The sequence below is a fragment of the Pleurodeles waltl genome, chromosome 10 (genome assembly GCF_031143425.1).
Source record: "Pleurodeles waltl isolate 20211129_DDA chromosome 10, aPleWal1.hap1.20221129, whole genome shotgun sequence".
In the NCBI taxonomy this organism is placed as follows: domain Eukaryota; kingdom Metazoa; phylum Chordata; class Amphibia; order Caudata; family Salamandridae; genus Pleurodeles; species Pleurodeles waltl.
Window position 1 is genome coordinate 270573820 of NC_090449.1, and position 26136 is coordinate 270599955.

Genomic DNA, 26136 nt, shown 5'->3' on the forward strand with positions numbered 1-26136 from the left:
ACATACACCCACCCTCACTCCCACCCCCATCACTCCAACACCTCACCTATGCCCCACTATCACAACCCAGCTATCCCAATACCAAGCCCTGCATGCAACACCAAAGCATGGACACCCATTACCAAAGCATGTCCAGTACAGATACCCACACAGACCCAAAACACTATTCACACAATGGCAAACACAACAATCCAAGCACAGGAGTAGAGGGTAACTCACCCAATGCACAAGATGGCACACACAGATACAATAACTATGCATTTACACCCCAACAGGACCCATACCCAAGGTCACAGGACAGGAGGTGCCAGACATATCCAGTACCCCCCAGAAGAGGCCCACAGTGACGACAGCAGCTCTGCACGCCTGGATCTGGATGACCAACCCGGCCCATCAAGACCTCTGGACAGTCGGTTCCCCTGCCACTGTCACAAACCACCACAGAGGCCCGCCCCCTCAGGGACACCAGCACTGCACCCACCCAGAGGGCCCATACCTCTGTCCCCAGGACACGTCAATCAGCAGTGTGTCCACCACTACAGGGACCCCAGGCAAACCCACCAACCCAAGTCAATCAGGGACCTCGGGTCAGTGGCAGCGGGCACATGGTTCAGGGGACAGAGGCACAGGATAACAGGGAAGCTGGGAGGACTGCTGTGCGACAAGGGGAGGACAGGCCCAGGGAACCCACTCTCCACGAGGCACTCTCCAACATCATAGGAGCATACCATAATTCCCAGGAGACCATGGGCACGGTACTGGCCAAGTTTCAGGAGACCCAGCGGCTGCAGGAGGAACACTACTTTGGGATCAGGGAGGACTTGAAGTCCATCAACACCACCCTGGTCACCATTGCAGGGGTGCTGGCAGACCTGGCCAACACCATGTGGGACACAGTGGTACACAAACGGGCCCCTGAAACTTACCTGAACGATGAACAGCCCTCCACCTCCGCCGGCGCTAGTGGACAGGAGGCCCCGCCAGAGGACCAACAGGGCACCACCGCCTGCAGAAGGAGAACCATCCCGCAAACGGTCCCTGAGATCCAGGAACAAAACAGAGAACATTGCCAAGACCCCCGCCAGGAAAGAAGACTCTCCTGATTGTCACCCTTTTGTCCCACTTTGTCACCCTGATAACTTTGACCTGCCATCACTCCACTTCCTATGCCCCCTTGGACAATGCACCTGTGAGACCAAGAGACTGAACTCTACCATGGACATTCCTCCACCATCACCCCAGCCCATTGCACACCCTCCTCCACTTATTAGCACAGAAATAAACACCTTTGAATCACAAATCGATCTGGAGTCAGTCTGTAATTTCACAAATGTGTTATTGCAACCTCTCAGAAATATAGCAATGTCAATGTTCATGTTCACATACCAGTGGTACACAGTTGTTGGGCAGCAGTAAACATAACAGAGCGCACAAAGTGGAACCCAGATCTTTGAAATGGAACTGCAAAGTGACATGTCAGGGTCCATACACAGAGGTAAAAAGCAGATTAATGCTATGTCCTACAGCAGTATGAGATGTGAGAAGCAGTGCCTTCCTCTTACCTGTGTCTCACTGGAAGTATTGCATGATGATGTTGTTTCGGTTGTCTATATCTCCTTCTTCTGCCTCCTCTTCTTCACTGTCCACAGGCTCCACAGCTGCCACAAGACCAGCATCAGGCCCATCTTCCTGCAGAAAAGGCACCTGGCGTCGAAAAGCCAGGTTGTGCAACACACACCATGCCACGATGATCTGGCACACCTTCTTCGGTGAGTAGTATAGGGAGCCACCTGTCAGATGGAGGCACTGGAATCTGGCCTTCATGAGGCCAAAGGTGCGCTCTATTATCCTCCTAGTCCGCCCATGTGCCTCATTGTAGCGTTCCTCTGCCCTTGTCCTGGGATTCCTCACTGGGGTCAGTAGCCATGACAGGTTGGGGTAACCAGAGTCACCTGCAAATATCGAGGGACAACTATTAGACATCCTCCAACCCTTAGGGACTCTCCCATACCCAGACACCTATGTCAACTGTGTTGGGACCTTGGGCTCACCTATTAGCCACACACGGTCCCTCTGGAGTTGGCCCATCACATAAGGGATGCTGCTATTCTTCAAAATGTAAGCGTCATGCACAGAGTCAGGATACTTGACATTCACATGGGAGATGTACTGGTCTGCCAAACACACCATCGGCACATTCATAGAATGGTAGCTTTTGCGGTTTCTGTACACCTGTTCATTCCTGCAGGGGAGGACAAATGCAACATGTGTACCATCAATTGCACCAATAATGTTGGGGATATGTCCCAGGGCATAGAAGTCACCTTTCACTGTGGGCAAATCCTCCACCTGAGGGAACACGATGTAGCTGCGCATGTGTTTCAGCAGGGCAGATAACACACTGGACAACACGTTAGAGAACATTGGCTGTGACATCCCTGATGCCATGGCCACTGTTGTTTGAAAGGAACCACTGGCCAGGAAATGGAGCACTGACAGGACCTGCACTATAAGGGGGATCCCTGTGGGATGACGGATAGCTGACATCAGGTCTTGCTCCAACTGGGCACACAGTTCCTGGATTGTGGCACAATCAATTCTGTAGGTGATAATGATGTGTCTGTCTTCCATTGTCGACAGGTCCACCAGGGGTCTGTACACCGGAGGATGCCGCCATCTCATCACCTTCCCCAGCAGACATGCCCTATGGAGGAGAAGGGTAAGCAGAGGGTCATACACCACATAGATTTCACAAAGCTGTTTAGCACAATTGTGATGTAATCGTTGTGTGCCTTTGTCAGTCCATATTCCTGGCCAAAAGTGCTGTGACGCAGTTAGTTGGCCTGCCATGTGACCACCTGAAATGGCGGCTGCCTGATCTGTAAGGAGGGACAAGGGGAAATGAGGTAACTGCGCTGGCGTTCTGCAGCTTCCTGGTAGGTGGTCGAAGACCGCTGCGCAATTCAGCATTGGTTATCATTGCACCCCATGGGTTCCAGGAGTCCATGACGATGTACGCCGGCGGTGATGGTACGCACCGCTGCAGGCGTGACCGCCATTTTCTATCTCTTCACTCACTTGATACTTGACCTTCAACAGGAGAGGACCTACACTGCAAGTGATGCTGTGACCTGCGTCTGGAAGCGACAATGGCTACAGTGTCTGGGGAAAGGGCCCCTGCCTTCACTGCAGAGGGGTTGGAGAAACTGGTGGATGGGGTCCTCTCCCAGTACACGCTACTCTACAGTCCTCCAGACAAACAGGTGAGTCAACTGTGTACATGGTGGATTGCACATGATTGTATGGAGTGTCGTGGATGGAAGAGACGGGGGCACAGGCCAGCATGTGAGGATGGTGAGTGTATGTTTTTCTGGGCCAGGGTGGGAGGTTTGTGTGCTCCAGAACGAGTGGAGTGACTCCCCCAGTCCTTGGCAGGATGAAGCACTCTGGGCACAAAGCCCCCTCCAGAACAGGTGGAGAAAAGCATCCACTATCACTATCCTTGGCAGGATGAAGCACTCTGGGCACAAAGGCCCCTCCAGAACCAGCGGTGCCACTGTGTCCCACATGGTGTTGGCCAGGTCTGCCAGCACCCCTGCAATGGTGACCAGGGTGGTGTTGATGGACTTCAAGTCCTCCCTGATCCCAAAGTAGTGTTCCTCCTGCAGCCGCTGGGTCTCCTGAAACTTGGCCAGTACCGTGCCCATGGTCTCCTGGGAATGGTGGTATGCTCCCATTATGTTGGAGAGTGCCTCGTGGAGAGTGGGTTTCCTGGGCCTGTCCCCCCCTCTGTTGCACAGCAGTCCTCCCAGCGTCCCTGTTATCCTGTGCCTCTGTCCCCTGAACCGTGTGCCCACTGCCACTGACCTCAGGTCCCTGATTGACTTGGGTTGGTGGGTTTGCCTGGGGTCCCTGTAGTGGTGGACACACTGCTGATTGACGTGTCCTGGGGACAGTGGCATGGGCCCGCTGGGTGGGTGCTGTGGTGGTGTTTCCTGAGGGGGGAGGGTCTGTGGTGGCTTGTGACTGTGGCAGGGGAACCGACTGAGCAGAGGTCCCTGATAGGCAGGGCTGGTCATCTTGATCCAGGCATGCAGAGCTGCTGTCATCACTGTGGGCCTCTTTTGTGGGGGGACTGGATATGTCTGGAACCTCCTGTCCAGTGACGTTGGGTATGGGTCCTGTTGGGGTGTAAATGCATAGTTTTAGTATCTGTATGTGCCATCTTGTGCATTGGGTGAGTTACCCTCTACTCCTGTGCTTGCCTTGTTGTGTTTGCCATTCTGCGATTAGTGTTTTGGGGTCTATGTGGGTATCTGTACTGGACATGCTTTGGCAATGGGTGTCCATCATTTGATGTTGCATGCAGGGCTTGGTATTGGGATGAGTGGGTTGTGATAGTGGGGCATTTGTGAGGTGTTGGAGTGATGGGGTGAGGGGGTGGGTGGGGTTATGTGTTGGCATGCAGGTAGGGTGGGGGGGATAAATTAGTAAAGATTTGACTTACCAGAGTACAGTCCTCCTGCTACTCCTGCGAGGCCTTCATGATGCAGTATTGCCAAGACGTGCTCTCCCCTGTTGTAAGTTGTGGGGAGGAGGTGGGGGTCCACTGCCAGTCCTCTGTACAGCAATCTGGTGTCTGGATACCACTGAACGCACCTTCCCCCGTAGGTCAATCCACCTCTTCCTGATGTCATCCCATGTTCTTGGATGCTGTCCCACTGCATTGACCTTGTCGACGATTCTCCGCCATAGCTCCATCTTCCTAGCAATGGAGGTGTGCTGCACCTGTGATCCGAATAGCTGTGGCTCTACCCGGATGATTTCCTCCACCGTGACCCTGGGCTCCTCCTTAGAAAACCTGGGGTGTCTTTGAGGTGCCATGATGTGGTGTGGGTGATGTGTGAGGTGATGTTTGTTGTGATGTGTTGCTGTGTGTTGTTTGAGGTGCGTGGATGTTGTATGAGTGATGGTGTGGTGTGCTTGTGGATGCTGGTGTAGTGTTGGCTATTCTCTCTCTGTGCTTCTTCGCCAAAATGTCATTGGGATGGTTTGTGGGTAATGTGGGTGTGTGTTTTATGGTGTTGTGGGTGTGTGGGTGTGGTGTGTGACTGTGTATCAGGTGTGTGTATTTCGACTTGTCCAATGTAGTTGTGTTTTGTAAATGTGTGTGTATTTTGAGCACGGCGGTGTGTACCGTCAATGGATTACCGCAGTTGAAGGACCGCTGCGTTGATTCGTGGGTCGTGATAGTGTGGCTGTATTCTTGTTGGCGTGATGGTGTGGGTTTTGCTATCGCCAGTTTATCACTGACCTTTGGTGTGGCGGACTTGTGTGAGTGTCTGTATTGTGGCGGAAATACGAGATGTGGGTCGCAATACCTGTAGCGGATTTCCGGCACGGCCACGGTATATTGGCGGCTTTCAGCACGGCGGTAAGCATGATTTACCGCCAGGGTTGTAATGAGGGCCATTGTGATGGATAGTGTTAGTATTATGGTCATGTAATATTGCTAGGTCTTGGAGTGGGGCTAAGCCAGGGGAAGTGAAATAAAATAGTTCAAACTAACTTTGGTTTCAAGAGAAATGATACTAATAAATGTCGTTTTCAGTTTAAAGTGTCATTTCTGAAGCACTTGCAAACAATTTTTTTTCAGTCGCTTCATCATATCAATAACAAAGCCTTTGATTCATAAATGTAAACTTAGAGTTTGGGTAAGTTTACTATTTTTTTTTGTATTTGCAAACTATGGCCCTCATTACAACCTTGGCGGGCGGGCGAGGCCGCCCACCAAGGTGTAACCGCCAAGCGGCCGCAAACCTACCAGCCGCATTCCAACATCCCCGCCGGCCCAGCGGGGATGTCGGCTGTAAAATTGCAGCTGGCTCCTGATGGAGCCGGCGGTGTTGCGGCCGTGCGACGGGTGCAGCTGCATCCGTCGCGTTTTTCACTATCTGCTGTGCAGACAGTGAAAAGCAGGGTGGGGCTGTGCCTGGGGGCCCCAGCATTGCCCATGCTAAGTGCATGGGCAGTGCAGGGGCCCCCAGGGGCCCCATGACTCCCCTTCCCGCCAGCCTTTCCATTGCGGTCTCCACCGCCATGGACAGGCAGGCGGAAGGGGAGTCACGGGGCCCCTGGACAGCGCTGCAAGCAGCGCTGCCCTGGCGGATTATAAGCGGCGTGACAATGATCGCGGGAAACTGCCGGTCTCGGCGGTTTGACCGCGGTGCTAACGCCGTGGTCAAAATATGGCAAATTGTACCGCCAGCCTGTTGGCGGTACAATCGCCAAAACAGTTTTAATGAGGGCCTATATGTTTAAGTTTACTAATGGTAATTTTAGGACTACAGAGATTCCGTCATTAATTAAAAGATATGCCTGTCCTTTCATTTTTAGTTCAGAGTTTGGGCCTGACTGTAGGTTCTCCGCAGTGCCAAAATTCTATTAGTAAAATTAAACTTTTAGTATGTGAATACTGAAAAATTGTAAACTTTCACAAAAGTGTAAGTTTATCTTAGGGAATCCGGCATAAAAAATCTAATGATTCTGCATTTCTCTAAAGTATTAGGGGGCATATTTATACTCCGTTTGCGCCGGAATTGCGTCGTTTTTTTTTACGCAATTCCGACGCAAAACTAACTCCATATTTATACTTTGGCGTTAGATGCGTCTAGCGCCAAAGTCCATGGAGTTTGCGTCATTTTTTAGCGTGGACACCTACTTTGCGTTAATGATATGCAAGGTAGGCGTTCACGTCTAAAAAATTGACTCCAAGGCATGTGCGCTGTATTTATACTCCCGGGCAAAATTCAAGCCCGTGAGTGGGCGGGTCGAAAAAAATGACGTACGGCCGCTTTTGCGCCGTTTTTTGCGCCTGGAAAAGGCAGGCGTTAAGGGACCTGTGGGCTCTGAAGGAGCCCAGAGGTGCCCTCCCATGCCCCCAGGGACACCCCCTGCCACCCTTGCCCACCCCAGGAGGACACCCAAGGATGGAGGGACCCATCCCAGGGACATTAAGGTAAGTTCAGGTAAGTCATTTTTTTTTTTTTTTTGTGGCATAGGGGGGCCTGATTTGTGTCCCCCTACATGCCACTATGCCCAATGACCATGCCCAGGGGACAGAAGTCCCCTGGGCATGGCCATTGGGCAAGGGGGCATGACTCCTGTCTTTGCTAAGACAGGAGTCATTTCTATGGGGGTTGGGAGTCGAAAAAAATGGCGCAAATCGGGTTGAGGCGAAAAATTTGCCTCAACCTGACTTGCACCATTTTTTGACGCCCAAGCCCCATATCCCCCTACGCCGGCGCTGCCTGGTGTACGTCGTTTTTTTCCACGCACACCAGGCAGCGCCGGCGGCTAACGCCGGCTAACGTCATTGATTAAATACGGCGCCCGCATGGTGCTTCAGAATGGCGTTAGCCGGCGCTAATTTTTTTGATGCAAAACTGCGTTAGCGCAGTTTTGCGTCAAAAAGTATCAATATGGCCCTAGGAGTTTGTACCTAACTTAGAGTTACAAATAGCGTGTAAAATATACATATGTTTCCTATACAACATTTCTCGCTAAAATGTGGTGAAATGTGCTTTGGAAAATATCACAATGGACTGGGCTGTGCAGCCAAGAAATGGGAACACATGCAGAAATACCGCATTCCCCAGCACTGTGTTATGTGTGTTTGCCAGCTGCAGTAATATTTATGTTAATAATAGGCCGACTATAAATGAGGCCTCAGTGTTCTGGTGACTTTTATTTTGTATTTGCTGAAGGCAGCCACTAATACTCAAGGAGCAAAAGGCTCACATACAAATAAATAGGGTTTACAATGAAACAAACAACCTTTTAACAAGGTCTGTTGCACGCATGCAAAAGTGTTCCTACAATGAAATATGAAAAAGGTAATTTTAGTAACAAATGTAGAAGCTTCAAAGACAGGAGAATTTGATAGACTGTCACATGAAATGGTAGCATTATGTCATATTAATCACTGGGAGTCCTCAGCAGAATCATGCTATTAAAATGATCACCTGCCAGTTATCATCTGTTAATGTTAAGAGAACTTGGGAGGTCATAGAAAATATCAGGAAATTACATGATGTGAAGCAATTGAAGATAATCATATCCCTGAAGAATTCCTGGTGGTGTTGTCAAATATTGACTTTTAATATCCTGTTCACTTCTTTGCTTCGCTGCTGAGTCTCATGAAAAGAGATATAATTCAAGCACAAAAAGAAAAGCGTTTACATATGCACTGCAATGGAAAGCTGAAAGGTTAATGGAATGGAAGGATTTAATGGAATAGAAGAGGCAGAAAACATTATGACTGATGAAGTTTGATGATGATGATAATTCTAATAGCTAGGAAGAGTGGATATTGTTAATCTTTGTGGAGATATGTTCAGACCTGCGTCATAATAGCCAATCAAAACTTACTTTGGTAAGGCTTGTACATGATGCCTGCTGAGTCCTAAACTGTACGCAGCAGTTCCAATGCAAGACAAAGTAAAATAAGGTATTGACCTCATCACAAGCGGGTAAATGCTAGACTCAAAAGTAATTATTCATGTGAGTTAGTAGAGATTATGATTTAAACTTCCAGGAATGGGGAATAACCAGCTAGACCCACATTTTCTGGCTCCCTTCCAGTGGAGGTTTTCCCAAATCTCAGGGCTTTAACACAGAAACTTGACAACTACTCTGTGCAGGTGGTAAATATCTGAGGTAGGGTGGAATGAGTAGAGGGTGAGGACAGAGGCTGTGAGGGTCTTAGGGGGTGGGAAGGCTGTAGAGTCTCTGGCAAAACATCTTCTGCTCAGTATGTGGCTGGAAGGGAGTAGGCAGGGGTCGTGCTGTCTCTTGGCCCTCAAGCCCGTTACCCCTCTTCCAGTGGTTTTACCAGATCCAGAAATACTTGACAAATCATAGTTCCAGAGGGTATTCCCAAAGTTTAACACTCAATTCAACACATAATGAGGGCCTTTGCCATGTTGCTATGGACATTGAATGTGCCTCTTTTGACTGGCTGTTCCATGACAATGTTAGCTGCAGATTCGTGATGACAGTGGCTGAAACAAGAAGTCAATTTGTGTCAACATGTGTAATGCTTAAGTCTGACGTGACTGCTTTTTTTGACTAAAGAAATGCATTTTATTTTATTTATTTTGGGTGTTTTGACTAGCACGTCTTACCATCTTACATGCAATGAGAGTGTTTTTCGAAAATGTTGTGTAAAAGATGGTGAAGCTATTGTAGTACATTTGCAAGTACCAGGTAGTGAATAATCAGTCGGTCAACTGGCAAGGATTGAGTGCCTCTACCATATGATGATAAAGACTTATGGAAGAACACAAGTCCTGAAAGCCTAAAGGAAGAAGGTGAAACCGTATTACACATCCACAGGGTGGAATCGTGCAAAGGTTAGCATGAACCATTGAGCTCTCCATCCTCAGATGGATCAGATAAAATACCATAATTTCACATATTAGAAAAGCTTTCATTGGAATGAGTGGAGTAGGCCTTCAGCTGCAACATTTCAGTGCTGTAATCCACAGCCTCTCCATTTACTCAGAATATGTAGAACCTTGCGTGGGAGTGCAACATTTTGTTTCAGTGTTTGAGGAAAGCGAGGTTGGCCTGCTAAATAGCGATCCCAGTGTGACATCTGTGGAATGTTTATCAGACTCTGGGCCACATTTACAAGGCCTGTGGCACAGGGTGGTGCAGCAAGTGCCTTGCTACCTTGCATTGTGCCACCCGGAAAGGGTAGAAATGCACTGTATCTACAAGATACTGTGCAATTCTGCCCTCTGTGCTGGCACACAAATTGCTGCCATGTGCCAAAGCAGGCACCCTTGCACCATGGTACAAGGGTGCCTGCAGTGTGGGGATGTTTTTTTTGTGCAGAAAGGGACATCTTCCTGCACAAAAACAATCACAAAAGGTGTTTTCCTCTTAATGCAGAATGCAGCATACATAGAAAGAGGAGAAAAGGGGCTAAATAAAGATGTTTCTCCCCAATGCGCATATCGTACGCCACCCCGGTGCTGGCATAGGAATCTGACGCATTCCCAGACTTGGAAATCTGGGAATACATCAGATTCCTTTTGGTTCCACTGGTGTTGCGTGGGAGCTCCCCAAGCAACACCGATGGAACGCCCGTTTCACATAATGTTAAGAGTGAAAGGGTCCATATATAGAAGGCCATGAAAAGCCACGCAAGGTGGCTTTGCATGGCATTGTAAATATGGGCTGGCACACTGCGCCACCAAAACATTAAAAAAAACTATGCTCCAGTGGAGCAGTGTGCAACTTGGCCCTCTTAAATGAGTTCCCCAGTATTTTATGGGTGCTATTAAGTTTCAATCAAACAATCAAATCAATCAAACAATTTATAAAGCACGCTACTCACCCGTTAGTGTGTCAAGGTGCTATTGGTCGAAAAGCCATGTCTTAAGGCGTTTTCTGAAGTCCAGGAGGTCTTGGGTCTGGCGTAGATGGAGCGGTAGGGAGTTCCAGGTCTTGGCGGCCAGGTAAGAGAAGGATCTTCCTCCGGTGGTGGTGCAGTGAATGCGGGGGACGGAGGAGAGGGCGAGGCTGGCGGAGCGGAGCTGGCGGGCGGGGGTGTGGAAGGTGAGTCTGTCGTTGAGGTAGGCCAGACTTGTGTTGTGGAGGGCTTTGTGTGCGTGGGTGAGTAGTTTGAAGGTGATCCTCTTCGATACGGGTAGCCAGTGTAGCTCTCTGAGATGGGCTGATATGTGGTTGCGGCGTGGGATGTCAAGGATGAGTCGGGCGGTGGCGTTTTGGATACGTTACTTTTTCTTTTGTAGTTTGGCCGTGGTTCCTGCATAGAGTGCGTTGCCGAAGTCCAGTCGGCTGCTGACTAGGGCGTGGGTGACTGTTTTTCTGGTTTCGATGGGAATCCACTTGAAGATCTTGCGGAGCATGCGGAGGGTGTTGTAGCAGGAAGAGGAGACTGCGTTGATCTGTTGAGCCATGCTGAGTGCTGAGTCAAGGATGATGCCCAGGTTCCGTACTTGGGTGGTGGGGGTGGGGGCGGCTCCGAGGGAGGTAGGCCACCAGGAGTCATTCCAGGCGGAAAGGTTTCTGCCGAGGATGAGGACCTCTGTTTTGTCTGTGTTTAGCTTGAGGCGGCTTGATTCCATCCAGTCGGCGATAGCGTGAAGTCTCTTATGGAGGTTTTTTCTTGCTGTTGTGGGGTGTTTCGTGAGCGAGATGATCAGCTGGGTGTCATCTGCGTAGGATACTATTTTGATGTTGTGGGATCGTGCGATGTTGTCGAGGGGAGTCATGTAAACGTTGAAAAGTGTTTGTATCCTCTGTTACATATTGGAAGGTTGCATCTGCTGGAAATTAAAAAGGCAAAAAGGATCAATATTTTCAGGAACATTTGAATGTTGGTGCTGTAATCACCAAAATCTGCAAATTATTCCCAAAACAGGAGATAATTATTGTATCCAACAAATGTCATTCGTAATCAGGTCCAAAACTTATAATTATAATTGAACCCCCACGAATGATTATAATAAAAGTAAACTAACATTAAAACAATACACACCAAATTCACAAATATACATCAGAATAATCATTTATGTCCATTACACCCCAAAACACATGAATCCCAACATTTATTCATTTGTTGCTATTTCATTTTTAAAATTATTATGAAAGAAAATAACATGTTCAGTTAAAATATTACAATAATACATTACTTTTGAATTAATTAAACAATTGTGTGCCTGTAAAATAATCCCCACTATAACTGAATAATTGTAAAAATGGAAAAACCTTTAATAAATTAATCAACAAAAACACCCCAAAAATATATGTATAGATTAAAATATTTTTAAAATATTACCCACCTCTCCTTACAATAATATCCAGAACCCATAATATAGCAAATACACCCAGTTTATTATATCTCACAAACATGATCTGAAGCATTCTTAGAAACACTTCAAAACAATAATTTAATAAAACAAAATAAATAAACTCTTTCAAAATGAATTGTTTCATTTTTAAATGTTTTATTATTTTATAAATAGGACACATCCCTGCTAAAAACCAAAGACACTACAACCCATTAAAGTAAAATATAGGAAAAAATGTGTACCAAAAAACAAGTAAATTGTCACAAATTATTCTAGTAGACAATATTAATAAACAAAATGATGTATTCATATTAACTTATTAACTCCATCAAACACAAAAATATTTAGGAAAACAATATTTTAAACAACATTATTAACAAATACAGAAAAATTACATACCATTGATGTTATGTCCCATGACATTTTGGTATTGCAGCACAATATTGTGATCAAATGATACAAGCTTTCAGGGTGCATATCACAACTACATAATGGAAGATGTTCTGAAAAGCTCTGTACAGATTGGCAATGGAAATTTTGCAAACAAGGCAGAATATAATTAAATCTATCACAAACGTTACATACTTATGAAGTGTTATCAAGGTTTCTAAATTCCAAATGCCACCGGTAAGTGTGAAGTGCAAGGAAAGCAGGCACCACAATAAGTAGAACATGAGAATAACCCTAATTATGAAATAATTATTACAATATTATGGAGATCTTCAGAAAAAATTGAGGGGCATATTTATACTCTGTTTGCGCCGGAATTGCGTCGTTTTTTTTTACGCAATTCCGACGCAAAACTAACTCCATATTTATACTTTGGCCTTAGACGCGTCTAACGCCAAAGTCCATGGAGTTTGCATCATTTTTTAGCGTGGACACCTACTTTGCGTTAATAATATGCAAGGTAGGCGTTCCCGTCTAAAAAAGTGACTCCGAGGCATGTGCGCCGTATTTACACTCCCGGGCAAAATTCACGCCCGGGAGTGGGCGGGTAAAAAAAAATGACGTCCAGCTGCTTTTGCGCCGTTTTTTAGCGCCTGGACAAGGCAGGCGTTAAGGGACCTGTGGGCTCGGAAGGAGCCCAGAGGTGCCCTCCCATGCCCCCAGGGACCCCCCCTGTCACCCTTGCCCACCCCAGGAGGACACCCAAGGATGGAGGGACCCATCCCAGGGACATTAAGGTAAGTTCAGGTAAGTATTTTTTTTTAAAAATATTGTGGCCCCCCTACAAGCCACTATGCCCAATGACCAGAAGTCCCCTGGGCATGGCCATTGGGCAAGGGGGTATGACTCCTGTCTTTGCTAAGACAGGAGTCATTTTAATGGGGGTTGGGAGTCGAAATAAATGGCGCAAATCGGGTTGAGGCGAAAATTTTGCCTCAGCCTGACTTGCCCCATTTTTTGGCGCCCAAGCTCCATATCCTCCTACGCCGGCGCTGCCTGGTGTACGTCATTTTTTTTCACACACACCAGGCAGCGCCGGCGGCTAACGCCGGCTAACGTCATTGAATAAATACGGCGCCCGCATGGCGCTTCAGAATGGCGTTAGCCGGCACTAATTTTTTTTACGCAAAACTGCGTTAGTGCAGTTTTGCGTCAAAAAGTATAAATATGGCCCTGAATTTTTTATTTCCTAATTGCTGCTTCAAAGTAATTCAAGGAGCCATCACCATCACTCTCATTAGCATTTCGGGTAAGTGTTCATACATTTTTTGAAGTTCTTTACGCAGCAATGTATTAACATAAAGTGAAGTCCAAGAAAAGCAGGTAACAAGTAGACAAATGAGAAAATCATTTATTAAGATGAAGAAACTCCAGCCAGAGTTGGTCAGCACAAGTTGGCAGATCAACTATCCATAGCTTCTTCAAGGTAGTCCACAACTCATATGTATATTGTTTGCTTAAAGAATTGCATGCATCTTCTGCTGCATTATCCCAATGAAACTTAGGCCCATATTTATACTTTTTTAGCGCCGCATTTGTGCTGCTTTTGACGCAAAAGAGGTGCAAACTTACAAAATACAATTGTATTTTGTAAGTATGCGCCGCTTTTGCATCAAGAAATGGCGCAAATGTGGCGTTAAAAAAGTATAAATATGGGCCTTAGTTGATTTTCTGATTAATCTGGTAACAGGAGTGACAATGGCTGAAAAAGCTTCAATAAATCCCTCTTTATTGATGTCAAATGCCCCTTTTCCTTATTACACTTACAGACTGTGAGCTAGCAGCTTTTGAAGAATAGCCTTTACATTTGTGATTTATTTCAGTACTGTATGGGAAAAATAAAGATATTGTCTATGTACACAATGCAACACATGTCTAAAAAGTATTTTAATACCGCATACCCCTTTTAATGATGCATTGGAATGCTGCAACGGAATTGCAACATCTAAAAGTTATTCCTTAATTATTAAATACGCCCTATTGGCTCTGAAGGCAGACTTCTAACTATCATTCCCCAGGACTTCCACCAGACAGTACGCACTGTCAAGGTTCAACTTAGTATACATTTTGGCTTCTTTGACTTGATCCACCAGAACTAAAATTAAAGACTAACAATATTTGTTCTTGAAAGTGACTTTGCTAATCACCATATAATCAATGCAAGCCAGAAGATTCCCATCCTTCTTTGGCACCAAGAAGAGTGGGGAGGAGACATGTGATTGGCATTGTTGCATATAGCCCTTGTATAAATCCAGATTCCTTCTAGATGTGAAAACTGTCCAGCCACTTAGCTTTAGACTGGTCATTTGAAAATGAGGTAGGTTTAAGCAGAAAATGGATTTGGACATGGTTCAAAAAATACTTGGGGGCATTTTTAGGAAAAGTGTTGCTGCACAAAGTGCAGCACCACTTTTCTTGCGCCCCTTAGTGCCCCCTAATGCCACCATGTGTATGCTGTATTTAAAATACGGCACACTGTAGTGGTAGTTAGGGGAGCCACATCTGAATTTTTTATGCTAGTCTGGCGCTTTGCAGCATTAGCATTAAAAATGTTGATGCTAATCCTGCAAAGCACCCAAAGGCCCATTGTAAGCAATGGAAGACTCCTTTTAACGCCTCTTCTGTGCAGATGTTACAAGTGTCAAACAAATGGCACAAGGAAATCTCTTTCTTTTGCCCCAATAATGGCGGAATGCCCCCATTGCATACAATATGCCTGGCACAAGCATAAAGTAGTGTAAAGGGTTACAAAGTGGTGCATTGCATGCATTGTGCCACTTTGTAACTAGGGTGCAGCGTTTTTGCCCTTCTAACTCCACATTAGCATCAAAAAATGACGCTAATGTGCCACTGAAATGGAGCTAGTGGCTCTTAAATATACCCCTTGACACTTTCACCCATACAACATTAAGGACCAAAAGAAGCTGGAATAGGATAATTTCTTGAAATGAGAAACTGTGCACAATCCCTGGCCTAATCGTGAGGAGACAGCAGCTCGGCCCAAGGATTGGGTAGAGGAAGTTGGAGGGGGGAGGCTTGACACAGGGACAATGGCTGCCATCAGTGCGGAGGCCAGAGCCTGAAATGCTCTCTGTTGGGCCGCCACGCCAGAGTGAATGCCCTCCCGGTATGCATTTGTTTGTTGCAAATGCCTTTCAACACCCTGGATGGCATTCAGTATGGTTGACTGCCGAACAGTGAGGGTTCTCAGGAGGTCAATAGCCTCCTCACTGAGGGCCGGAGGGCTGACTGGGACATGGCCAGAGGTGCCTGGGGCGAAGGAGATGCCCACCCTCTTGGGCGAACGGGCACGGGAAACATGCTAAGGGGCTGCTGGGAGGGCGGTACTGGTATGGGGACAGCGGCTGTACCTGTGGTTGGGGTGGGCACAGAGGTGTCCGCCACTGCCAGGGAACTTTCATTGGAGGAGGAGTCACTGTCTGTAATGTCCCCTCCTGTCTCTGCCGTGGTGCTCTCCTCACCCTCCATCCCACTGGTGCCCTCACCATCGGTGGATTTGGTGACCAGGCCCCTGTGGGATGCAGCTCCCTCCGTCGCCGGTGCCTCTGCTCCTCCGCCAGATGATGCTAATGCACACAAGGACAGGGTGACAAAACAAGAAGGGGGGGGAACAGAGGATACACTTGGTCAATGCCAGCAACAACACTACCATTGGCGGACACAACTCACAGGGAGCAGCCCTATGCACTAGGCCATGCACTACCAGTTACAAAGTTAGTCACCAGCCCATGGGGTACATAGCATAACGCCATCAGCTGCACACCTCAAACAAACAGGACCCTGTCCGGTAGTAGATGGCCACTAACACTATTGGGGTTGGAGTGCTTCAGAGCCTGCCCAACAAGGGACCTACTCTGCCATGTTTGCCCTGGCCTAGGGGCACCCACAGCCCACATCCCCCACCCAGGTAAAACCTTAACACGCGCAAATTAATGATTCGGTATCTGTACTCACCCCCTTGTGGCTGCTGTGATGCCTTCAAGCGCCCATCAAACTCCGGATAGGCCACCGCCAGGATGCGGGTACGATGGGCACCCCTTCCTCGTTGGGAGGTCAGCCCCAGCTGGACCTCCGCCGACTTCCTTGCCCAGCGGCGCAGGTCCTCCCACCGTTTGCGGCAGTGGGTGCTCCGTCTGTCAAAGACCCCCAGGATCATCGACTCCTTGGCGATGGCACACCAAATACCCTTTTTCTGATGGGCGCTGACCTGCAGGAAAAAGACAGCAGAAAAGGGATTAGTCATACCATCCGGACTGTCATACTCATGGCACACCATACACCTCCCATCCCCTTAAGCACATACATTGACCACCATACATGCAGCACTCTGCCCAGGACCCCTCAGCTCCCCCCTACATGAGGCTTTCACACACACCACTCCATACATTCATGCCCCACGTATCATGCTCACAGTGTACTCACCTGTTTGTCTGGAGTACCATAGAGTAAAATGTACTGGGGTAGGACCCCATCCACCAGTCTCTCCAACTCCTCCGAAGTGAAGGCAGGGGCCCTTTCCTCAGACACTCAAGGCATTGTCGCTTCCAGACACAGGTCACAGTAGCTCTGTGCATGATGCCTTCATCTTGAAGAATAGCAGCATTCCATATGTGATGTCTCAACTCCAGAGACACCGGGTAAGGCTAATAGGTGAGCCAATGGTCCCCACCCAGTTGATGTAGGTATATGGATGTGGGGTTGTCCCTAAGGGTGAGTGTCTGTCTAACAGGTATCCCTCGAATATTTGCAGGTGACTCTGGTTACCCCGACCTCTCATGGCTACTGACCCCAGTTAGGAATGCAGGACAAGGGCAGAGGAACATTACAATGAGGCACATGGGCGAACAAGTAGGATAAATGAAAGAACCTTGGCCTCCTGAAGGCCAGGTTCCGGTGCCTACATCTGACAGGTGGATCCCTGTACTACTCACCCAAGAAGGTGTGCCAGATCATCGTTGCATGTTGCATGTTGCACAACCTGGCCTTGAGACGCCAGGTGCCTTTTCTGCAGGAAGATGAGGCTGGGGGAAGTCTTGTGGCAGTGGTGGAGCCTGTGGACAGTGACAAAGAGGAGGCAGAGGAAGAAGATGTAGGCAACAGAAGTTCACTCATTCAACAGTACTTCCAGTGACACACAGGTAAGACACTGTAACTTCACTTTCCATTGCAGTTTTATGTTGGACATTGTACATGGCAGTCTGATTTTCCATATTGTATGGCCACTTACTGTACCCTTTGGCATCTCTACTTTCAGATTTCTGTGACCCACTCTGGCTCCTGGTGTGTTCCCTGCTGCCCGCCACAGGTCATACCTATGTATATATGACTGTACAGTTGAATTGCAATGTTTACAGCTTGTTAAACAAATACATATTTGAATCAATTGACAGACTCCATACTTGTATTAGTTCCAAAGGTGTTTATTTATGTGCTAATAAGTGGAGGGGGTATTGCAATGGGCTGGGTTGATGATGGAGGAAAGTCCAGGGTAGAGTCCAGTCTATTGGTATCACAGGTGCATTGTCCAATGGGCCATAGGAAGGGGAGCAATAGCAGTTCAAGGTGGACAGGGTAACAGAGTGGGACAGAAGGGTGACAATCAGGAGAGTCTTATGTTCTCTGGCTTCTGCCTGGATCGCAGGGATCTTTTGCGTAGTGGTTCTCCTTCTGCAGGGGGTGGGGTGCTGGTAGCCTGTTGTTCCTATGGCAAGGGCCTCCTGTCCACTAGCGCCGGCAGAAGTGGAGGGCTGTTCTTCGGTTTGGCTAGTGTCAGGGGCCCGTTGGTGTGCCATAGCCTCCCTCATGGTGCTGGCCATGTCTGCCAGCATCCCTGCAATGGTGACCAGGGTGGTGTGGTTGTCCCTCAGGTCCTCCCTGATCCCCAGGTACTGTCCCTCTTGCAGCTGCTGGGTCTCCTGCAACTTGTACATTATCTGGCCCATGTTCTCCTGGGAATGCTGGTATGCTCCCAGGATCCCTGCAAGTGCCTCATGGAGAGTGGGTTCCCTGGGCCTGTCCTCCCGCTGTCGCACAGCAGTCCTCCCAGCTTCCCTGTTGTCCTGTGCCTCTGTCCCCTGAACCGTGTGCCTACTGCCAATTACCCCAGCTCTCTGATTGTCTTGGGTTTGTGGGTTTGCCTGGGGTCCCTGTAGTGGTGGACACACTGCTGATTGATATGTCCTGGGGACAGAGGTATGGGCCCCCTGAGTGGGTGCTGTGCTGGTGTTTCCTGAGGGGGAGGCTCTGTGGAGGGTTGGGACTGTGGCAGGGTAACCGACTGTCCAGAGGTCCCTGATGGGCCGGGTTGGTCATCGTGATCCAGGTGTGCAGAGCTGCTGTCATCATTGTGGGCCTCTTCTGGGGGACTGGATGTTGGTGGCACCTCCTCTCCGGTGACGTTGAGTGGGTGTCCTGTGGGGATGTAAATGCAGTGTTATTGTTAATGCGTGTGCCATCTTGTGCATGGGTATGTTTCCCTCTATGGTTGTTATTAGCAAGGCAGCTTTGGCTTGTGTGAGTTGTGATTCGGTTGGCTAAGTGATGGTCACTAGTGTGCATGCTGTGGTGATGGGTGTCCATGCAGGTCTGTGATGGGTGTCTATGCATTGTTGTTGCATGCAAGGCTTGGTATTGGGATGGGTGGGTTGTGATGGTGGGGTACATATGAGGTGGTGGAGTGATGGGGGTGAAGGTAGGGGTGGGAGTTTGTGATGGCATGCAGGTAGGGTGGGGGGATAAAGCAGTAAAAATTTGACTTAGCAGAGTCCAGTCCTCCTGCTACTCCTGCGAGGCCCTCAGGATGCATGATCACCAAGACTTGCTCCTCCCATGTTGTTAGTTATGGGGGAGGAGATGGAGGTCCACCGCCAGTCCTCTGTACGGCTACCTGGTGTCTTGCAACCACGGAACGCACCTTCCCCCGTCGGTCGTCCCACCCTTTCCTGATGTCATCCATTGTTCTGGGGTGCTGTCCCACGGTGTTGACCCTGTCCACATCTCTCCACCATAGCTCCCTCTTCCTTTCAATGGACGTCTGCTGGATGTGTGATCTGAATAGCTGGGGCTCTACCCGGATGATTTCCTCCACCATGACCCTTAGCTCCTTCTCTGAAAACCTGGGGTGTCTTTGTGGTGCCATGGGTGTAGTGTGAGTGGTATGTGTGAGGGTGTGTGGGGTGATGTGTTGGGGTGTGTGCTGTGAGGTGCGTGGATGATGTATGGGTGATGGTGTTATGTGGCTCAGATTGAGGGGGTGCTCCTGGCTTGTCAGTTGGCAATATTTTTTTTCGTTGTCAGGGATTGTGAGTGTTGTGGGTGGGTGTTTTATACTGGATTGAGTGTGTGGGTGTGGTGTGTGTATGAGTGTCAGGTGTGTGTAGTTTGAATTGTCCAATGTGGTGTAGTTTTGTTAGTGTGTGTGTATTTTGAGCGCGGTGGTGTGTACCGCCAATGGTTTACCGTGATTGAAAGACCGCCGTGGTGATTCGTGGGTCCTGATGCTGTGGATGTATTTCTGTTGGTGTAACGGTGTGGGTTTTGGTACCACCAGTTTATCACTGACCTTTGGGCTGGCGGACTTGTGTGGGTGTCTGCATAGTGGCGGATTTCTCTGTGTCATTAAGAAAAGACATGCTCTGCACCGCAATGGCCAGCACAGGGGACCAGTGTCCCCTGGGCATGGTCATTGCACCATGTGCCATGCAGAGGGCCTCAAGTTGGGCCCTCTATTGCACTTTAATTGAAAATAAATACTTACCTCTACTTACCCTACTTACCTGGGATGGGGTCCCCCATCCTCCGGTGTCCCTCGGGTGGGGGTGGGGGTGTTCCTGGGCTTGAGGAGGGCACCTGTGGACCCATCCCATGGTGTTTAACCATGGAAGTGGGTCCACGGGTCGCCTAACGTGTCTAACGTCAAAATATAAATATGAAGTTAGTTTTGCGCAAAATTTGCGTAAAAACAAATGACGCAAATTAGGCACAAATTGAGAATAAATATGCCCCTAAGTGTTATGGATGAGCCTTTAGGATTGATGTGTTCATCCAATGCCCTCTAATCTGTGATATCAGATGACCATGTTTCCCTCCCCTCTAACTTCTGTTGTTAATAACACAGAATTCATAAACAATTTGAATGCTGTAGATTAGAAGATCCACCCGTACTGGGAGAACTGTACCTAGATGGTAAAATTTTAGATAGCCAACATGTAAACAACTTTTCAATGTGACAATATCGGATTAATTTAGACTCACTCATCTTTTGCACTTGGCAAATTTAAGAGATGTTAGAACTTAGGTAGCAGGGATAAAACATCCGTAGAATGATTAATAATCCAAGACTCACCTTTGTGTCACCATGAGCATGCTATCACAAAAACAAACACAAACAACAAGGTGGTGGGTGAGATGCTTGAATTAATCTCATCCACTGGAAATTGCTCAGGCCCCATACAATCCATTGTTTTTCTCCTCATGCCACCTTGGTTTGGACCGAGCCATAAGCAAATCAGCATTGACCCTGTCCCAATCACAACAGTCCAGCCCGAACTGCAAGGCCAGGTCCTCCCTGAACCGGAAAACTAGCAACCTTGGAACCAGTTTTGCCCTTATTATGGGCTCATTAGCCAGGTATAGCTTGATTCCAGTGGCACAGTGAGCACAGGACCCACGTCTGGGCATACCCATCACACTTAGGGAGGCAACAAAAACAAAAACAAGTTGATAAATAGAATGTTTGAATTAATTTCAGCCACCAGCAATTGCTCGAGCTGCATCCCAAACGATCACTGTTTTTTATACTTAGTGTGTTGCCCTAAGTGGAATGGAAATGCCCATACGTGGGTCCCACACACACTCTCACTGGAACAAAGCTGTACCTGCGTGATGAGCCCATAACTAGGGCAAAATTGATCCTGGGTTAGTTGTGTCCCGGCTCAAGGAGGAACTGTCTTAGGGGTTTGGACTGGACTATTTCTATTGGGGAAGAGTCAAGACTGATTTGCATATAGTTGGGTCCAAACTAAGGTGGAATGGCCTGCAAAATAACGATGGCTTGGGATGAAACCTGAGTGATGACCTGTGGCTGAGATTAATTCAAGTATTCCATCCAACACTCCTTTGAATAATTATCACAAAAACAAAAGCATAACTACAAGTTAAAATGGGAGTGAGACCTAGAAATGACTATAGATGAAGCCACATGGATACATATTTGATCAAGAGCATCACAACCCTTAAATTATCTTCAACACAAAGCCAATGCATACCAAATACTGACCAGGTGTTTTTTTTTTACACAAGAGTGGCTGCTTGCCATGTGTCGGAGAGGCCCTAGTGAGAGGGACTCCTATATACACATCTGGTGGACGTGCACACACGTGGTATGATTCTGGGCATATGTTCTCCAGCAAACAGACAAATGTGCAGTGTAAACATACCACTAAGACTACTAGGTTTCTTGCTGGGCAATACCCGGCAGGACTGTCAGCGAGACCGGATCTTCGGGATTTGCACCTGTTCCCAATATGTCCACCTCTTGGCAGCTCCAAACTCTACTAGCCATTATAGCACAGAGTTAAAGAATGGCCAAGTGGGGGATAGGGTTTGGGTTGGGGACAGCAGGGAAGGAGACCTGTGGAAGCAAAAACACAATAGCAATGTCATTCACATTAATCGTCATGAACTTTGTTTGAACTCTTTATCCTCTAATAACATGAGAGATCAAGAATTTTTCAATAACGTGACCTTTTTATAATCATATACTCTGAACATTGAACTTTCTCAAGTTAATCCTTAGAATAGCAATTACATCACAACAAGAGTCAATGAGTACGTTCGTTCCCAAAGAATTAACTGCTATAGGATTCATGAATTATACTGTAGAATAGGCAAACTGCCTAAATTTGTTTTGTCAAGAAAGATCACACTCTATTCAATCTAAGTTTCAAGATTCAATTGCCCAGAAATTATTGCGCACCTTATTGCCAGACTGCGCATCAAGACTCAAGTACCTGGAATGATCGCGCGCTCTGCCGATCTGAAATGCAAGGGTCAATTGCCAAGAATTAATCGCACACACTGTTGCCGATTCAACCATCAGGATTCAAATGCCTCGAAATGATTGCGCACTCTGCCGATCTGAACTGCAAGTGTTAAGTGCCAAGAATGAATCATGCACACTGTTGCCGATTCAACCATCAGGATTCAAATGCCTCGAAATGATCGCAGACTCTGCCGATCTGAACTGCAAGGGTTAATAGCCAAGAATGAATATCGCACACTGTTGCCGATTCAACCATCAAGATTCAAATGCCTTGAAATGATCGCGCACTCTGCCGATCCGAACTGCAAGGGTTAATTGCCAAGAACGAATTGTGCACACTGTTGCCGATTCAACCATCAAGATTCAAATGCCTTGAAATGATTGCGCACTCTGCCGATCTGAACTGCAAGGGTTAATTGCCAAGAACGAATCGTGCACACTGTTGCCGATTCAACCATCAAGATTCAAATGCCTTGAAATGATCGCGCACTCTGCCGATCCGAACTGCAAGGGTTAATTGCCAAGAACGAATTGTGCACACTGTTGCCGATTCAACCATCAAGATTCAAATGCCTTGAAATGATTGCGCACTCTGCCGATCTGAACTGCAAGGGTTAATTGCCAAGAACGAATCGTGCACACTGTTGCCGATTCAACCATCAAGATTCAAATGCCTTGAAATGATCGCGCACTCTGCCGATCTGAACTGCAAGGGTTAATTGCCAAGAACGAATCACGCTCACTGTTGCCGATTCAACCATGAAGATTTAAATGCCTCAAAATGATCACGCACCATGCCGATCTGAACTGCAAGGGTTAAGTGCCAAGAATAAATCGCACACTCAGTAAATCACATAGCCAAGAACTCAAATGTTTCAAGAAAACGGAGTCAAGGGCCTTCCTTGAAGTCCGCCTTACTGCCCTGCTTGAAGATCAGCAAGATAATGAGGACAGGGCCAGGAAATGTCCAACTAGGCCTCCGGAACAGGAGCCCTGGAAAATGCTGCTGCTCTGCACCGGGGCCTCTGAATAGTGAGCATGTGGAGCTGGGCTGGGTTCCTTAAATAGACCCCAACCCCGACCACCTGCCACACCCAGCCATACCCAGCCACACCCAGCCAGGCTGCAGGAAAGGCTTGGAAATGAACAATACATTGCAAACAGTACCAATGACATTTCAAGATAAATACCTGCAATGTAAAAAGTTAATATGCAATATCAGCACACAATGCATGAATTATTACATTGCATAAGGTTTGTCATTTTGCATTATGCTGTCCGTAGAGCGCGCACTGTCCTGGTGTTGACAAGGACAATGTGTATTCAGATACTACTATTACACACAAAGAGATTCCTGGGAGTGCATCAACCCCATACAATCTTCCTTGTACAAGAAACAATACCACAATGTGTATAGGGAATGCTAAGAACGGGCTACTTTGGCCCGTTTCACAGATAAGTAGGTCACCGACTTGGTGATCTAATTGTTGGCATGGAATGTGGTAGTGACAGCCGAGGATTCAGAGAAGGGTGGGGGAGTTCCCCTTATGGACTAGGTGGTCTCACACACATTATAGTGTCATGCTACATCATTTGACCACATACCTCCACCCAGGTATGATGATACCATCTGGGCTGACTCAACATCGTTGTTAAAAGAACTCTGAGGGAGTGCTGAAATTTTATCTTTCTGGATAAAGCGGGTATCCAGTTGAAGGGAAATAAATGCTAAAATTACCTCACAAATCACCTGTAAAATTTAATCCTTTAATAACGGTGTTTGTTGGCAAAATTAAAAACAATTTGAGACAATCTTGAACATAATGGTTCAAGGGGTCATCCAAAATTATACGCCCAACATGTTTCTGCCCTCTCCTATAGCCAAGCTGGTCAGGGGCATTCGTCAGGGCCTAGGATCCCTCTTGTATATGTGTGCGGCTGGCTCAGTTAAAAAGTGAGCACATGCATTGAAATGCACACTGGGCCTGCCTGTTCGAGATAACAGAGGAAGGCCCTGTGGTGAAAAGGCAATTTGCCTCAGGTCTGGGAAAAGGGGGGGAGTTGCCCTTGTCACGAGCAAGCGGCTGGGACAGGGAATCTTCTAGGTTGCAGAGCGAGATGCCGCCTTTGGTGTAAGTGTGACTACGAGGGACAACTACCCCCCCATATAGACACACTAATTGTACAATATCTCATTGCAGAGGATGATGGCTTACCTGTGCATTTGCCTGTCCTGGACTACCCTGATGACCTGGATGACCAGCTGACAACCATCAGCCAGGAAACCCTCCAAGATGTCCTGGGAACCCTCCAGACACCACCTCCAGTCGCAAGGAAGAGCATTCATGTAGCAGCCATCCCAGAGGAACCACCCACCACCCCAATAGTACGACCTGCCAGCTCAAACACAGCAGAGGACTCTAATGACACAAGGACCACCTTTGAGAGGACAGTAATGGGACTACAGCGGGAGATGGCCACGGAGTTGGGGGTGGGGATGCAAACTATAGCAGCCAGCCTTGAGGGGATGCGCATGTGCATGATGATGTCCACAACAGACAGCAGCCAAACAAGTCACACAATCCCTACTGCATGGAGTCCAGCAGTGTGTGAGGGACCTAACCACTGCTGTGAGGGAGTTGCCACAACACCTGCCCTCCTAATTTTGCAGCTGCATGTATGACAACAAGCTGGACTCCATGCACTGCGAACTGGCCTCCCTCAGGGCAGACATGGCTGCCTACCACAGGAATGTTGCTGCCATACTCAATAACCAGCAGCTCCTCCTTCTTGCAGTTATGCCATTTGCAGTTCCACAGATGGCAGCTGCTGGGAATTTGGAGTCAACTTCCCGAACCACTGAAGTGTGTGTTGCCCCTCTAACCCACCAGTGCCACCATCAAGGGCAGAGGAGACGACACACACATCAGAGGATGAAGATGTGGAACAGATCACCTTCACCCGTAGGAGTACCTGGTAGCACCAGCCCATGCCACATGGGTACTGTTTTTCCTTTGTCCTGTGTTTGATAACATGCTAGTGTTGCTACAGTTGGTGACATGCACTCTTCACCGAAACTCTGTTAACCTTTCCACTATGGACTGCAATTGTCCATCACTTCTCAATTGGCAATTCATGTTCCTCTGCACTGAATGACACTTCATCTCAGCATGTCCAATGATATGTCCCTCAACCTTGCACTTGTGTTGCGTCACAACAGAATGCTTCTCACTAATGGGGTCACAGACCTGGAGTATGTAAATATTGAACTACAGTACTTTAAAATAAACAGCACCTACTCACCCACACACCCACTTTGTTTCTGTATAATGTGACTCATCTACTTTGCTGAAGATTTGTGATGTGTGTAACATGTCTATGGTCACAGAGTGTCAATACCAGAGTGCAGAAATAATGTGGGCAGATACCTACGCACAAGGGCCCTGATTTATACATGTTTCATGCCGCATTTGCATAATTGTTTACACAAAAGCGGTGCAAACTTACAAAATATAATTGTATTTTGTAAGTTTGTGCCGCTTTTGCGTCCAAAAATGGACACAAATGTGGCGCAAAAAAGTATAAATCAGGGCCTAGGTATCTACAAGATAAAAGTCAATGCTGGCCACATCCCCTACAAGCAAGTCAGTGTTTATGTGACATTTGCTTTAAAACATACATGCCTCACCCACAATATACAGCAGGCATGGCTGTGTAAGAGTTTTCGGCCAATAACGT